A 17916-nucleotide genomic window follows, 5' to 3' on the forward strand; every position below is an offset into this window, starting at 1 on the left:
TAGATTCTTCAAGCTCCTTTATACTTCATGAAACAATTTCAGACCCACAAGGTAGATTTTTGATTATTACTGGTTTACTTTTTAATCAAAAAGTTGTTTTAGTTAATGTTTATGCTCCAAATATTGATTGTCCTGAATTTTTTAAGTGTCTATTTACATCCTTTCCTAATTTGAATCAGTACAGACTGATAATGGGTGGGGATTTTAACTGTTGTTTAAACCCTTCGATAGATAGATCCAAGCCCATACAAGTTCTTCCGAATAAATCGGCCTCTCTTATCAACTCCTTTATGACTGATTCAGCAATTTGCGAAATTTGGCGTTTTCTACACCCCAATGACAAAGAGTTTTCATACTTTTCTCATGTTTATCATAATTATTCAAGAATTGATTACTTTTTCATTGATCAATGTTTACTTACAGATGTTATCGATTGTAAATATGACTCTATTACCATTTCTGATCATGCACCTTTGAAGTTATCTATTAAGATAATGGATTCATCTATTAATGCTAAATCCTGGAGGTTCAACTCTATTTTATTGCAGGACTTAGATTTTGTTAATTTTATTAAACAACAAATTGATTTGTTTTTCTCAACAAATTCTACAGCAGAGATCTCTAGTGGAATTTTATGGGACACTTTTAAAGCATTTATTTGTGGACAGATTATTTCATACTCTGCTGGAGTTAGGAAATGAACTAATTCTAAAATATTAACATTGGTTGATAAAATCAAAGCAATTGATAAGATTTATTCAGTGACCCCCAGCAAAGAACTTTATAAAGAAAGAGTGGAACTTCAAATGGAGCATAGTTTGTTATTATCCTCTTCGATTGAAAATCAGTTAATTAAGTCTAGAACCCAGTTTTATGTATATGGAGATAAGTCTGGTAAATTATTGGCTAATCAATTGAAAACTGCTTCGGTTAAACGACAGATTACTAGGATTCATAAACAAGATGGCACTCTGACGATCGACCATAAAGAGATAAATAAAGACTTTCAAGATTTTTATAATTCCTTATATCAATCAGAATTTGCTGAGGACTCTTCTATAATAGATGAATTTTTAAGGAAATTGAATATTCCAAAATTAACAGTAGAGGATAGTGTCTTCTTAGATACACCTATCACGGAAATTAAAATAAAAAAGGCTATTTTTTCAATGAATTCCGGTAAAGCTACTGGTCCAGATGGTTACTCTGCAGAATTTTTAAAATCTTTTTCCTCTATACTTTCTCCTTGGCTTTGTAAAATTTTTAAAGATGCGTTAATTGTAGGCAAATTGCCACAATCTTTTTATGAAGCTTCTATTTCTTTAATTCTTAAAAAAGATAAAGACCCTATTGAATGTGCATCCTATTGGCCTATATCCTTGTTGAATACGGATTTTAAGATTTTTAGTAAAATTTTGGCTACTAGATTAGAAAATATATTACCTTGAATCATTTCTGAAGATCAGACTGGATTTATTAAAAATCGCTACTCATCTTTTAACATTAGAAAATTAATTAATATTATCTATACTCCTTCATCCAAAATACCAGAATGTGTCATTTCTTTAGATGCCGAAAAAGCATTTGATAGAGTTGAATGGCCATATTTATTTAATACGATGCAGCATTTTAATTTTAGTTCAAAATTTATATCATGGATTAAATTAATATACTATAAACCCTTGGCTTCCATTTTTACCAAAAATCAAAGGTCTCCTTTTTTTCAGTTATTCCGTGGTACAAGGCAAGGATGTCCTTTAAGTCCTTTACTATTTGACATTGCTTTGGAACCTTTGGCTATAGCCATTCGTGAATCACCTAATATTTTAGGTATTACTCGTGGGGAGGGGACGTATAAGTTATCATTGTATGCTGATGATTTGTTACTATACATATCCGACCCTGAAAGATCTATTCCTGCTATTTCGTCCTTGCTTGCTCAGTTTAGTAACTTTTCTGGTTATAAATTGAATTTTAATAAGAGTGAATTATTTCCATTAAATATGCAAGTTCCAATTTATAAACATTTACCATTTAAAGTTGTTACAGATTATTTTACTTATTTAGGTATTAAAATTACTAAAAAACATAAAGATTTATTTAAAGTTAACTTTTTACCCTTAATTGACCAAATTAAGCAACTTGCTATCAGGTGGTCTCCGCTATCTTTGTCATTGGTTGGTAGAATTAATGCTATTAAGATGATTGTATTACCCAAATTCTTATATTTATTTCAAGCATTACCAATTTTTATTCCTGAATCTTTTTTTGATATTATTGACTCCAAAATATCTTCTTATCTGTGGCAGAATAAAAATCCTAGACTAGGCAAAAAATATTTACAGAAGCCTAAGAACAAGGACGGTTTGGCTTTGCCAAACTTGAGATTTTACTATTGGGCAGTTAATATAAGATATTTAATATTTTGTCACAAGAATTGACTACAGCTGCTTGCCCACAATGGGTAAATTTGGAATGTAAATCTGTACAAGACTACTCATTGTTTTCAATCTTAGGATTTTCACTTCCTTTTCCTTTATCTAATTTGAATAAACAAATAACTAATCCTATAGTCAAATATACATTGCGAATTTGGTTTCAATTTCATAAATTTTTTGGTTTGAATAAGTTTATTTTATCATGCCCTATAATATCTAACTATTCTTTTCGGCCCTCTCTTATGGATCAAGCTTTTCTTTTATGGAAAACAAGAGGTATAACATGTTTTCGTGATTTGTTTTTGGATGATAGCATTATGTCCTTTGAACAGCTATCTAATAAATATAATTTACCTAAAACCCATTTTTTTAGATATTTGCAAGTTAGAAATTTTTTGTACAATGAGTTACAGTCTTTTCCGAAACTATGTCCATTGGACATTACGGAAAGAATTTTAGCTCTGAACCCTTGTCAAAAGGGTTTAGTAGCTGTTATTTATAATATGATCATGAAAATACAGCCAGAAGTATCAGAAAAAAAATAAGAAAGAATGGGAAGAAGAACTTCATTGTCTTATATCCACTGAGCAGTGGGAGAAAATTTTACTATTAGTCAATTCGTCCTCTATTTGTGCTAAACATACCCTAATACAATTTAAGGTTGTACATAGAGCTCATATGTCTAAGGATAAACTTGCTCGCTTTTACTCTCATGTTAATCCAACCTGTGACAGATGTCATTCTGATGTTGCTTCATTGACCCATATGTTTTGGTCTTGCCCTTGTTTACAAAACTACCAGAAAGATATTTTCAGTATTATTTCAAGAGTTTTGAATATCAATCTCCAACCACATCCTTTTACTGCAATTTTTGGTTTACCAATGGTGGATAATAGTCGTTTATCCTCTTCATCTCGACGAATCATTGCATTTGTTACATTAATGGCTAGAAGATCTATTTTATTGAATTGGAAAGAAATTAATCCTCCAACTATATTTCAGTGGTTTTCTCAAACTATCTCTTGTTTGAGTTTAGAAAAAATTAGAAGTGTTGTTTTTGATCCTTCAGTTAAATTTGAAGAAACTTGGAGACCATTTATTCAACATTTTCATATGAGTTAAATTGTCTTTTCCTAAACCTCACTTTGATTATCCTTAATTATTTGGATGGAGGTTCGGAGTTATTGGCACTACTGTATGTATTTAACATTATGCAATGGCCCATGTTGGTTAGTGTTTTTTTTTCTCTTTTTTTGGGTTTTTTTCCCCTTCTTTTTGTCTCTTTTGTTCATAAATACCATGAGTTTGGGAGGCTATATATATTGATTATTATATATTTGAATGTCTACTTAAAATATTAATTATGTACTCTCAAACACTTTGTGTTCATGTTTCATTTATGTTTGTTTAAAAAATTAATAAAAAGATTTTTTTAAAAACTCAATGCGTCAAGCAGCACCCATTGAGGAAAAGAGATGTTCAGTGATTTAAGGTCAAGACTGCACCAGGAACTTGTGTCTCCTAAATTCATTGTTCTGCAGTTATTGGGTGTATCCTCATATCTTTTCATGAACAGGGATGTACCACTTGCAAGTTTCCAGCTTCCTGAATCTATAGATATTTGGCCGCTCATTTTCAGGGCTTCTGGAATTTCCTCTCTTTATTTTTCTCAGCACCTCACTGGACCAGGTTATGTATCTATTTTAGGTGCATCTGACCTTTCTAGTGCTTTGTCTTTATCGTCTGTCTGAGAGCAGGTTATTGAAGAAGTTATTATTTGGTCCATTGCACATACTTTTCCTTTAATTTACTTTTCAAAGTTTTTAAAAACTTTTTCAGCCTGGGACTATGGCGATAATAGCACTTAGAGCTCAACACCAAACAGTTGAAAATTGAAATGGTTGATTGCTACATTAACTGACATCAGAAAGAGTATCAGAAAATTACTTACATCCTGTACAAATGACAGTGAACAATCTGTTCCATTTTCAGTCAGCAGCCTAACATTATTTAATTGGGTCCATTAGCTTCAATGTTCTAGATTTCTACTGATTTTCAATAGTTCACTGCATGGTTAAAAGCTATGTTCTGTTTGTTTCTTTTATATTAAATTAAAACTAAAGCACCATAATTAAACTCACCCATCCATTAAGAGCAAATCTCCCAAAAGCTATTCCTTACGTTAATTTTCACAACAGAACTGTTTCATAACATCTTAAAAATTTAATATGCATATTCTTTCTTTCAGTCATATTCAGAGTTCAAGAAATCTGCAATATAAATGCATAGGTTAGTTTTCTGAAAAGAGTGACTAATTTACGTTTATAAAGGCTACCTGATTATTGTTGTGCTTTATTTACATCAGTTTTTTTCTATTAACGCATCATATTAAGATTCAATTAAAGGGAGAATGTTGACTCTTGTCTGATGTGCACACATTCTCCCTATAATTGTATCTTAACCTTTGGCCACTGATGAGAATTTGACACTGAAAATGTATGTTTGCAATCTTATAAAAATGAAAAGGGCAGCAATTGTACAAAATTGGGCTTTACCTCAAGTAGTGTTTAATCCTCATTGAACTGTGTCTTTGGTAACCGGCATCGAATTTCGTATTTGCATATTATTAGAAATTTGCTCTTCATGCCAGAGACTCGAAAAAGTAAAATCTACGTTAGTATTCAAGAGTACAGGAGCAATAGGCATGAGGTTACTTCTGATCCTAACCTTAAATTCCCAAATAATGTGAATGAGAAGAAACAAAACAGATTCCTTCTTAAATTTTAACTTCACCCTTTCATTCGGCTGGGCTGAATTGGACAACACTGTAAAACAAGGCTGTAATTTTGCAAAATTTGAATCAGGATTCACAGTAATTTCAACACTGATCACTTGTTTTTTCTCTGGTAGGATTCCACTGTCTAACATATATTTGACAAGCTATAGCCTACATTCAATTACTCTAGGTACACAGTAAATCTTATCAGGATGTTGTCATAACTACTATAGCAGAGTTGTCTCCCCACTGAAGTAAATAAAAGTCAACTCTTGATCTGTTACATTGGCCTCCAAAGAAACACTTAAGAGTTCTGCTTCATTGGTATCTTCATTGGGTGTGGTATCTGAAGTGGATTATTAAGAGTTCTAATCTTACTGTGAATTTACTCAAATTAGTTCATCCATTTATTTTTCTGTTTATATAAAGTTAAGGCCTGTGAATCTTTTGGTGTTTAGTTCATGGTTTTGTTTTGAATCGTCACACCATGTTACTCCCATCATTACTGGAGCATCACTTCATATTAATTGAGAATCACTTGGTATTAATGGAATGAATTAGCTAAGGTAGGACCAAGTAAATTTTATGAATTCAGCCCAATTAAGTGCTGGATTGATCCATATAATATACTGTACTTGTTATGGAAATTCAATGCCTATGAAATGCATAAAATGCAATCTTTACGCAGTAATTAATTAAAATTAAGCATTTTTTGCGGACTAAGCCCAGTAAATGATAGAACCTAAGGATGTACTGAGGGTCAGAAGAATCGTGGTATCCAGGTCTCTGGTCCCCTGAAGGCAGCAGCACAAGGAGGTTGAAGGGTCAAAGATATGAGATACATAACTTCATTAGCTACTGTATAAAATGCAAGAACAGAGAACTATATAAGGCATTAGTAAGGCCACAGTTGATGTATCATGTACAATTCTAATTATTACAGCATAAGAAAGATGTGATAGCTCTAGAGAGGCTGCAATGGAGACTTACCAGAAATGGGATGGAGTATATCAGCTACGAGGAATGAGCAAATAGAATGGGTCTATTTTCCATCAGCAGATGAGGCTGAAAGAGGACCTGAGAGCAGTATAAATTTAAGTAATGGGTAGGTGATTTGCTGGAAGCTTGAGGAAGAACTCCAAAGATGGATAACATCTGGAACCCACTGGCTGATAGGGTGGTGAAAGCACATTCTTTCATAACATATAAGTATCTAAATTAAATGCCTTAGCATTGCACGTTGAGTGCAAGAAAATATAAATTGATATAGATAGGGGCTGATGGCTGGCAAGGACATTATAGTGACTCTGACATCTCAGTGGAGGAAAAGTCCATCACACAAGACATGAGGTGTAATTTGCAAATTAGAATGAACAATTCATCTTTAAGCGAGTAAAGAACTTCACTGGAAAGCTTGGACTGGATTGAAACCTTTTCAACGAAAACTGTAATTGAATAATGGGAGGACTTTAAGGAAGATATATTTCAACTTGGGTGGAAGGTTCGGATATGACTCTACCAAAGGAGGTGTAAGGCGCTCCTTCCCTCCGCTAGTCTGCAGGTCACCCTTGGGCAAGGTGTAGCACCTGCTTAGTCCCCTGATCAGGGCCACGTGAATCCATGGGAGCAGGTGGTTGATGGTCGTATGAGCAGCTGATGTATATTACAAGTCCCGGTTATGAGACCACTGGCGCCAGGCAGACAACCTCTGAAGAGTGTTGATATTGGCTGGAGTCACCCGTCTTGTAAAGACACTGCCCAGAAGAGGGCAATGGCAAATCACTGCTGTAGAAAATTTCACCAGGCGGAATTATGGCTGAGACCACGATCACTTACGTCATATGAGACGGCACATTAGAAATGAACAATATTTCAGCTGTAAAGCCAGAGTTTTCTGACGAGGATGAAATGAGAGCATGTTGCAGAACATAAATACGTCTGCAAGTTAAAATATGCTTTAATTTCTATATTTTGATCTGTCTGATGATGGGTCATTGACTTGAAACATTGGATCTGATTGATATTTTTATCTTCACAGTTGCTGCCAGATCTGTTGAGTATTTTGTTCAGTCTCTATGTTAGAACCAAGATCACTGTTTTCATTAATAGTTGTTCATGATTTGAAATTTTCAGTTAACTAAAATAAAATCTGGAGGCTTAGAAAATGCAAAGAAGGCTGTAGTCGATTTCAAGGAGCACAAAACAGTCTAATAGAATGAGGAGCTCAGTGGCAGTTGAAGTTTAATGTTGGGAAATTGAAGTGTTACACTTTAGACTGAAGAATGAGAACAGGCAATGGAAACCAGGGGGCACAATTGTAGAAGATATATAAGAATAGAGACATCTACAGTAGGTGTATCAGGGTATTGTTTGATGAAAGTGGAAGGTACATTAAGAAAGTGATTTAAAAAATTAAATAGGATCTTGGCCTTTATAGATAGAAGCAGAGTACAAAAAACAAGGAAGTAATAATGACCTTGGTTCAGTCATAACCAGAGGATTGTAACCATTACAGTAGACACAGCTGGAAAGAGATGCCTGGGCTTCAGAGAAGGTGCAGACACAAAATGATTCCAGGATAGACAAAATTTAGTTATGTAGACAGCAACAGAGGTTGGTGTTGTTCTCCTTTAAAGAGTGAAGCTAAGAAGGGATTTGATGAGGTATTTAAGACAGTGGCATGGTAACATAATGGTTAGCATAATGCTTTACAGTACCAGCGACCTGGGCTCAATTCCACCACTGCCTGTAAGGAATTTGTACATTTTTCCTCATGACCGCATAGGTTTCCTCCCACAGTCCAAAGACGTACCAGTTGGTAGGTTAATTGGTCATTGTAAACTCTCCCGTGATTAGGCTAGGATTAAATTGGGGTTTGCTGGGCAGTATGGCTCAAAGGGCCAGAACAGCCTATTATATCTCAATAAATAAATCAATCAATCATGAAGGATGGCGATGGTAGAGATGGTCAGAAACTGTCCCCGTTCAGCAGTAAGCTTTTGACAATCAAGGACCACACTACCCACAAGCTGTGAATTTGCATTAGGAAGATGTGAGAAGTATGTCAATTATGCATTACATGCTGATTAGCATAGTGCCAATAGGCCCATTAGCTCCCACTGTTGACACTAAGGATCACACTAGAATTCTGAAAGCCAGCAATGGTAGCGCAGTGATTTGGCTGTAGACTAAATCACATTGTGCAGCACAAAAAAAAATCCATAAAGCAAAAGATTTTCTAGTAAACTCTGTTTACTACTTGCTGCTAGTCAGATTTTAAGTGTCAATTTAGAGATAATTAGATATTGATGTAGAACCATATTGCTGTAAACTTTGCATTTAAAATAAAACAGCTTACTTCATGGACATGCTTAGAGTGATTAACTTCTAAGCAAAAAAATCTTTTGGTCAGTTTAAACTGACATTTTGTAAATGATCACGGCAAATTCAATTCAACCAGCGTTTATATAAAAAGTACAGGGGCTCATTGTCAAAACTTTTATTCAAAAAGTTAAAATTGTTTTCAAATTCAGTAAAGTATACTAAGATGAAACACAATGCAAAGCATCATATACAGACAGATAAAGTACATATATATATATTTATATAGCAGAGAGGTCATAAAGACGACACATTGATAATATAATACATATTTACACACCTCTACATAAATTGTGTATATTACAATTTGTATACTGCTTATCTTTTGTTTTTTTTATAAAAGCCGATTTCAACACCCATTCACTACAATAATGAAAAACATTTAGAACTTGTCCTCGATTTGCTGTACAAATTTTGTTTCTTCTTTTTGCATAAAAATATATCTCTGTACAAAAAAAAGGATTCTCTCCACGTGATGCAAACTTGATGCATGTGACTCAGTGGAAGAAAAGGTCTCTTGCAGAATAAATCTGATATAAATAAATAGCTTGTGTTGAAGCAAGTCAAGGTATACGGATGTGTATCATGAGGAGAAGCTGCTTTGGCTGCTCTGTAAGGGGCCATTGTCACTACTGTTACCAGGTTACCTGCATGCTTGGAGCATCAGGGTAAACAGGAACAGTATTTCTTACAATAATGTAATTTTTTTTACAAGAGACATTTTTTTTGAATATCAAGCAAATGATTACTATGGATTAAAAAGAAGTTTATTTTGCTGTTTTAAAAATTGTGGCAGAATTGTGATAGCACCCATTCTTGGTTCTTGAAAGTTACCAGTGTTTTTCCATATGCAACTTCCTGACATATAATTTGGACATAACTGATAAAAAGGTGGTGTAGAAATTAGACATGCCTGTTTCTCCATGGAGGCCAATTATTAGAACATTAATAACTTAAGTTACTCTACTAATTTGGGGCTGCACAAACTTAAAGATAAATTCCTATTCCTCAAACATTCCATACAAACCAAAAATTTCTTGGATTAACAAAGCTGGAAAATCACAGCAAGTCTGAAATAGTTATCTAATCCATTTATATGACCTCACGACTGCAATGGAACAAACATTGGGAATCTCACATCCACATCACTGAACTCTGGTAGGGATAAAAAGATCAGAAGTCAGAAAGAATGGAAACTGGGTAACATACCTTAAAATTGCCATCCTATCTATTTTAGAATATTCCTGGAATGACCTGTGCCTAGTAACATAAATCAGGTAGCCTACTCAGTCTGATTTAATTTTGTCAACTCAACCAACACGTGCTTCAGTGTAGAGAAGAAAGCAGCACCTGTGCTGTTAACACATAAAAATTGCTGGAGGAGCTCAGCAGATCAGACAACATTTATGGAAAGGAATAAACAGTCGGTTTTTTTCAGGCCCCGACCCTTCTTCAGGATTCATAAGGGGTGGGGGCCTGAATGTCAACTGTCTATTCCTTTCCATAGATGCTGCCTGATCTGCTGAGTTCCTCCAGCCTTTTGTATGTGTTTATCTGGATTTCTAGCATCTGCAGAATCTCAGCTACCATACTACAAAAGGGGAAAACAAAACATCCATTATATGACACATACAATCCTCTGCAATTTAAAACTGAAAGGCCAATTATATTTTATTCATTTCTTTGTCTGGTGCATTACTAAATGATGACATTACCTTCTTTAGTTTGGAATGCTTAATCAGTGTGGGATTTGTGAGTGCCATGTACAGTATATGGAATGATTAATTTTTCAGGTTAATTAACAAAGTTAACCTGACCTTTACTTGACCTTACCTTAAATGAGGATGCCACTTCTGTAAAAACAGAAACCAAATGTAAAATCTGAAACCGTGTTGACCATTAGTACTAAAAGTAGTTTGCAAAATTATGGTTTTAACTTGAATACTTTAAGATTGAGTTCAAGTATTATGAAATTAATTGCAAAACAGTTGTTCACTCTGAAGTTAAACGCAAGTAGGTCTGCTGGATTTCAAAATATATCTGTACGTTAAAATCTCATACCATTGTTACAGAGTTCAAAGGCAATTATTCATTTAGAATTCTGAAACTAGTCTTTTCAGAAAAAAATGAATTAGAAAAGAAGATTTAGTATAGTAGCAATGATATCTAGCTATGTCTTGCTTCTATACATGTTGCTTTTGGCTTTCTATTATCAATGGTAAACATTACTTACTTCTCCTTCATTGAATATAGAATCAAAGTTGTCTGAGAGGATCATCACTCAATTTTGCTTAAATTTGACCATGCTTTTTATGAATGGACTGCTGGAGGTTGTAGGTCACCCTTGTCACTAACTCTTTCATTCTCTTTTTCTCCTGGTAAGTGCCATACCTTCTGCTCTAAAGACCTGCAGTACTAGAATTGTCAGCATCTCAAAAACATCTGGACAACTTAACACAAGTAGTAATGTTGCAAAAGTTGTGGAATATCAGCATAATTAATTTTAAACCTTTCTAAGGTGAACTTTTGAGTTTAATCGCCACTCTAATATATCCATTGTTTTTTTGTTGCTCCAATGATCTAGGTACAACCTTGTATGAACTCTTGCCTAGGAGTTGATACATATTGTCTTCAATTAGTAATTGTAAAAGCAATTGGAAATTCAATAACGTTTATGGACTCTATACTGTTTTCTTAAACACAAAGAACACTGCAGATGCTGTGATCAAAGCAACACGTACAACAAGCTGGAGGAACTCAGCAGGTCAGGCAGCATCTGTGGAAATGTGGCTCGTTTCCACGGATGCTGCCCGACCTGCTGATTACCTCCAGCTTGTTATACTGTTTTCTTTCTCTTTTGGTGAAATAATCTGCAATTTGAAAAAATAGCTCTCCTAAATCCATTTATCCCCTTGCTTAGAGTCTTCACACATTGGGCAGCATGTTATATCTTAATGAATCATCTTTATATATATGAAAGAATTGAAACAACTGTGGAAAAAAACCAGAAAGATTTGTAATTATATGTTGGTACAATTAAAAATTTAACTATAACTCTTTGGGTGTATCTTGGCATTCATTTATAAGGTTTTGTACAAAGGATCAAACACTCTTTTTGATCCCAATGGTTCAATTATCATATTGTAATGTAACATTTTCAAATTCAGTGAATGAAGAAAATTAACCATGAACTTCTTTATCCATGTTTTCAATTTACAATCCATTGAACTGAACATCAGAAAGACTGTGACAAGCAAAGCTGAAAATGGAAAACTCTGGGGTTGTGCCTCATACAAAAACACTAGAAAGGCATAATTTTAAAGCATATTTAAATTTTGTTCCAAGCCACATTCCTTCAAAATATGACTCTTGTAACAGAAAATAAACTTCAGTAAACTAAATATTTTTTGGAGAATGCTAGCCTAATATTTTTCCTTACAGATCCCCTGGCTTACAAAATAACTGTGAATTTACAATTATTTTCTTGTATATCATTTATAGAAAAATTATTTGCGGAGGATCATCATTCTACATAGCATTAACCCACAATACTTTACTGCAGTCTTTACTCTGATAAGAATAGTGCCACCATTCCATTTTCAATGGTTTCTGGAAGGATTGGGACAATGCACTGCATATTTTTGCAGTATGAGTGAAATAAGCAGAAAATCACAAGGTCGAAATTTGTCTTTAGTTGAAAGTGTTAAAAGCACAATAGCATAGAGGATATGGGTTGTTCCCTTTACCAAAATCAATGCAAAGAGAGGGCAAACTGCACATGCCCCTCTGCTGTGTGTTTAGTGGAAGGAATCAAACTTCTGTCCCATGTGATTATTTAGCACTGAGTGATTAACTCATCAATTATACACTCATCTTTTTAGTTGACTGTACAAACAAATGTTTCTTTGCTGCACAGATTTAGCAGGTTGCAGGTGTAAAGATTTCTCACTCTTTTATAGACTCAATCAACTTTCTTTGAACACTTTACTTTCCAACGTATTGACCCAAGGAGGAAACCTCCCATATAGATAAAAAGGGACATGATTCTGGCAATGGGTAATCCTTGAAGCCTTCAAGGTAGGTGTGGTGAACTACATATACCTGTCTGGACACGCCCCTCTGCTGACTGCTCCTGTGGCTCCTCCCACAGACCCCTGTATAAAGGCGATTGGAGGCAGTGCTCCTCCCTCAGTCTCCAGGATGTTGTGTGGTGGTCTCTTGCTGCTAATCGTGGTCTCTTGCAGCTAATAAAAGCCTATCATTCACCTCCTGTCTCCGAGAGTTATTGATGGTGCATCAGTAGGACAACATCTTTCAGGTGAACAAGAAAGTTTGTAGATCAGATCTAGCTAATGCTTCCGAAAATTCCTTTGTATAGATCTGTTAAGTTTTTGACGTGTTTCAGGATTTCTAAGAATAAATTGGATGATTTTCTTACCGTTGTGATTGAAAATTGTGTTCATTCAATATACATTGTGATTGTGAAAAGTTCTGGATGTTGCCACTTGACAAAATTTCACTGAGAGACCCGAACAATTTTCTACATTTGGGTGCATGGGATGGTGATGTTCCCCATGGACCATTTTTTGGGAGTACAGCAGGAAAGCATGGACTATATTGTTGAAGGAACATTAAACACCATTGAGGACTCTAAGAACAACTCCGAGACCAAAAATTATTTGACCTTATCCTTTGAGCATCATATACAATGCAAAAGATTCTGCAAATCTGTTCAAATTTAATCAACCACTGCTGCAATCCTAACAAGAGTCAGATGTCCAACCCACCAACCCTCTGATCCTCATCCAAAATACTGGTCTTGCACTTCCAGTTTCTTTTCCTCTTCCTTTTGACTGTTAGTCTCCTGGTCTCAATTCACCTCTAAACAGAATGGATAGTTTTTCACTCATGGTCTCAAACAGCTCCCAACCAATACATGTAAGGCCTTAATACTCCTCTCCTTTCAAAGTCCTCACCTCGCTGGACCTGAAGCTAGTGAACTCCAGGAAGGGAGAAGAAGACAGCCAGCATGCTTCTTACTCAAGTGTGCAAGGCGTGGACTGTTAAACCTCCAGACCAAATTCAACTGAGGTTTGCTGAAGGGATCTTACAATCACTGTTCGCCACTCTTGACCGCAGTAACATTCTAATGTTCTCAAATTGGACAAAGTTGCTGAATGGATCTATGTCCTTCAGGCAATTAACAGCTTCTGATACAAATCCAATTGTCTTGTAGATTAGTAACAGAATCAGTCTCTCTGATGCTTAACTTCATGACTCAGCAACTGGTACAACACACAATTCAATGGAATGTACATTTCACTTCAATAATGGTTTCTAACATATTAAAGCTGCTACACCTAACAGCAGCTTTAATAAAAACAGAACATTCTGAGAAACTCAGCAGTTGAGGCAGCTTGGGAAGAGGAATAGTTAGTATTTCAACTCAAAAACCTTTCAAGAGTTCTGATAAAAGGATCTTGACCTGAAATATGAATTCTCTTTTCGCAGAGACTGTCTGACCCCTGAGATTTTCTATCAGTTTCTATTCTTATTTCATATTTCCAGCATCTGCAGTTTTTCTTTTGATTAACAATGATATTTTGTTGGTTTTTCCCAGGATTGCTCAACTTCCAATTTTTCCAGGCACTGTCAAATTTAATGTTGCCCTTTTCTCATAATTTACAGTTAGTCACAGAGTAAGTAGCCAGGTTTTCTTTAGCAGCACAAAACTTTCTTAGAAAGTACCCTTTTGAGGCTTCAGCCTTGGCTGAGTAATGATACTCTCACCTTTGACTCAAGAACTTATGAGTTCAAGTCTCAGTCCTGAGATCTAAGTGCAGTCTGTGAAGCTCTGGTGTAGCAATGGAGGTGATATTCTCCAGACAAGTTGCCAGACTAAGGCAAAACTGGTGCTGGTAACAGATCACATCACAGTAAACTTGATGATTAAAATAATTCATCCTGGTATACTTTGTCATTTGGTATACTCTGTTGCATACATACAGGAAGGTAAGTAGTATTTTTTATACTTGCTACTTTACTAGATTATTCATGAGATTATACGGAATTTTTAAAAGTATAATTCCTCAAAACTTGCCAAAGTGACACCACAGATCAAAGAATTACACAGCACATTTTGCTTTTCAATGTTAGAGTGCACACTTATGGAAGTCCAGAGCATTTTGATGTGCAAACAACAGCTGGCTTGTAGGTTTCTACAAAACCACCTGCTAACCATCAGCATGATCTGGCCCAAGGTGTCTTATACACTGACTTTTTTTATTTATTAAATGCAAGTTTAGGCATTGTATGTGTTAAATCCACTTACAGTGATTCATTTTTGAAAGAAATCCAGAAAGGCATAACACTTTTAAAAATTGGTCATTTCAATTATACCCATGTTCTTATATAAAAAAACACACGGATATTGTTAAACCTGGCATGAGTTCAATTCAGATCCTTTGATAGCGGCAAGTTTCTCGGTGCTGGGGTAAACCAACATATGCTGAATAACCACAAACTCCAAAAGAAACCCATTCTAATTCTCCCAAGCTTGCAACCTGAAATCTTTGCACTCCTCTTGTGCATCTCCTTTGGAATAAACTCTGGAGATACATGGCAAACTCATTTTTCTCTCAGTAAATGCTCCTTTACACCTTGACCCAATGTTGTGAACAATGTCTGATTGTTAGATTTAATTTGAAAGCGCCTTAAAGAGCTTTTCGATGGTTATTATGTTAGAGGCTACATAAATTCAAGATGTTACTATCATTATTGTTCTGTTTAAACATGATTACTCTTATTTTGGCACTTCGAAGTGACTTTTAATTGCTTCTCACTGCAAAAGAAACTCCAATATATTCCTGCTTGAATAGAACTTAATATACTACATTCCCACTCTACTGAGATTCCTCATATCACTCTGTGGTGAGTTTATCATATTTAATCTACTAAGTTCTCATATTTTTTAATGAAACAGAAATCCATTGAATTCCTGCCAGCTCTTACTAGCATTCCCACTGGTCCCATTCCTGCACTTATTAACTAGAAATCTATTCTCTCTCATATTCTACACTGTGAGATTAACTTTAATGTTCTGGCAGTGTTGACCATGAGTGGATTTTTCATAACTGATAAGGCTATAGTAGTGGATAGCAAAATAGGATTTAAGCGATATTTTAAGGGAGGAGTTTTTGAGACTGGATCAAGAGTCCTGGGTTTGAAACTGATGATGATGAAAAATAAACGGGAAGCTGGGATCTTCCACATCTGAACAGAAATTGGATCCCTATCAAAAGCTGTCTCAATATGATTTTTTTTAAAACCGCACTTAATTAAACATTTAAGAGTTGTATATTTGCCAATATACTCACAGAATTTGATAGTGAATTTGCCTTTGTTAAAAATGAATGGTGCTGCAATCATGAGGATATTATTATAAATCTTAAAGAATTTCAAACACCAACACTGAAATTAAAACAATATCTAATTTGGATGTGCACTGATGTTTCCTTTCAGTACTTGGATTAATGTATCATTACTTGTCATGTGGTGAGATAATGTATGATACAAAATAATACTCAACAATCTGAAATTACAGAAAAGATTTAAGCAAACTTCTCTCATATTCTGATAAAGGCAACAAACAGAACCAAGAGATGGGCCAGGTTCTTTGCCAGAGAACCAGACGGAAATATTTTACTCAAAGGCTTTTAACACATTTTTTTTTCCTTTTTGGATGTTATTAAATAATTAGACTTGCAGTTGAAATGGATCCCTGTGTGAACCGGGTCCAGTCTTAAATTCCTTGATGGACGAAGGGCACCACTGTTTCTCTTCTTCCCTGCCCAAGTCTTATCCAGCTTGAAGATACTTTCCTGGAGTCAGGGACTTTTTGAGGGTTTGAACTCAGTGATGCGTTCAATTCACCATCGCACGTACCCTCTTGGTTGTCACCATGGGAAATGTTTATTTTTAACCGCAGTGATTTCAGGACAAGTCTAATCCTTGGCCTCCCCTCACCCCGGGTCTTCGTAATAGAAGTAATAGGGCAACAGCCCAGCAGCTTCTCCACAGTTTGTACGTGTTTGAAGAAAAGCAGCCCAGTCGAATCTGATGAGGTGATTCTGAACTTTAGCATTCTGTTTCAAAAAATAAATAAACTCTGTATTAGAAAACTCAGCGAGCCAACAGAATCTACAGATACATTATTGATTACAAGTAGATTTGGGAATTAAAGCTTTCTTTTACTTAAGGCAATGATTTTCTTATCAGAACAAAACAAGCCAAGCCTCTTGAACTCCTTGAGCCCAAGTTGTACCAACATATAACTTATGTAATTTTCAATAAATCAATGACGTACCACAGAGAGCGTATCTGGTATGGAGGGGCCACTGCACAGAATTGGAAAAAGCTACAGAAAATTGTAAACTGAGCCAGCTCTATCATGGGCACTAACCTCCCCAGCATCGAGGAAAAGTTGTGCAAACTTAGGAACAACTTCTTCCCCTCTGCCAATGGTCCATGAACCCATGAACACTCTCTCAAAAAGGTGGCATCCATCATGAAGATCCCCCATCACCCAGGACATACTCTCTTCTCATTGCTACCATCAAGGAGGAGATACAGGAGCCAGAAGACACACACCCTAAGTTTCAGGAACAGCTTTTTCCCCTTCACCATCAGATTCTTGAATGGGCAATAGACCCATGAACACTATCTCAGTAATTGTCCTTCTCTTTTTGCATAACTTATTCAATTTATATACATACACAGTACTGAGCAAAAGTCTTAAAACACATATATATATATATATATAGTTAGGGTGCCTCAGACCATTGCACAGTGCTGTAGTTGTCAACGTATAATGGAGAGCAAGTTTGTAAATGCGGTGGGGGCAAAAGATATTGGGAATGGCAAGGAATGTCAGGGGTAGTGGAGTGGCATAGCTGCAGACACACCCAGCCATGAGACACCAGGCAAGGTCAATTGATTCCAAACTATTGGGTTATTGATCATTACCGAATTTCTCGCTGGTGCTTCCCACTCCCCTCCCCTCTCCCTTCCCCTTTTCCCAACCATGATTCACTTCTTCTTGCCCCCTTCCCACTCTCAGTCCACAATAGAGTCCCACATCAACACTCACATAGGTCATGCAATTTGTTTTTATTTTGCAGCAGCAGTGCAGGGCAATACATGTACCTAAGACTTTTGCACAGTATTGTATATATATATATTTCTTATTGTAGTTTCTAGTCTTTTATGATTATGTACTGCACTGTACTGCTGCCATAAAACAACAAGTTTCATGACATATGC

The 17916-nt window shown here is 35.5% G+C and overlaps 1 protein-coding gene across 1 annotated transcript in view; it reads right to left on the bottom strand.

Moving 5' to 3' along the window:
* Positions 1-8846: 8846 nt before the first annotated feature.
* csmd2 (CUB and Sushi multiple domains 2) overlaps positions 8847-17916 on the bottom strand; it is an 896539-nt gene continuing 887469 nt past the window's right edge. The window contains exon 67 of the mRNA XM_073034487.1: positions 8847-16739. The gene's annotated coding sequence lies outside the window, so the exon portion shown is untranslated. The remainder of the gene's footprint in view (positions 16740-17916) is intronic.

The sequence above is a fragment of the Hemitrygon akajei genome, chromosome 32 (genome assembly GCF_048418815.1).
Source record: "Hemitrygon akajei chromosome 32, sHemAka1.3, whole genome shotgun sequence".
Classification (NCBI taxonomy): Eukaryota; Metazoa; Chordata; class Chondrichthyes; order Myliobatiformes; family Dasyatidae; genus Hemitrygon; species Hemitrygon akajei.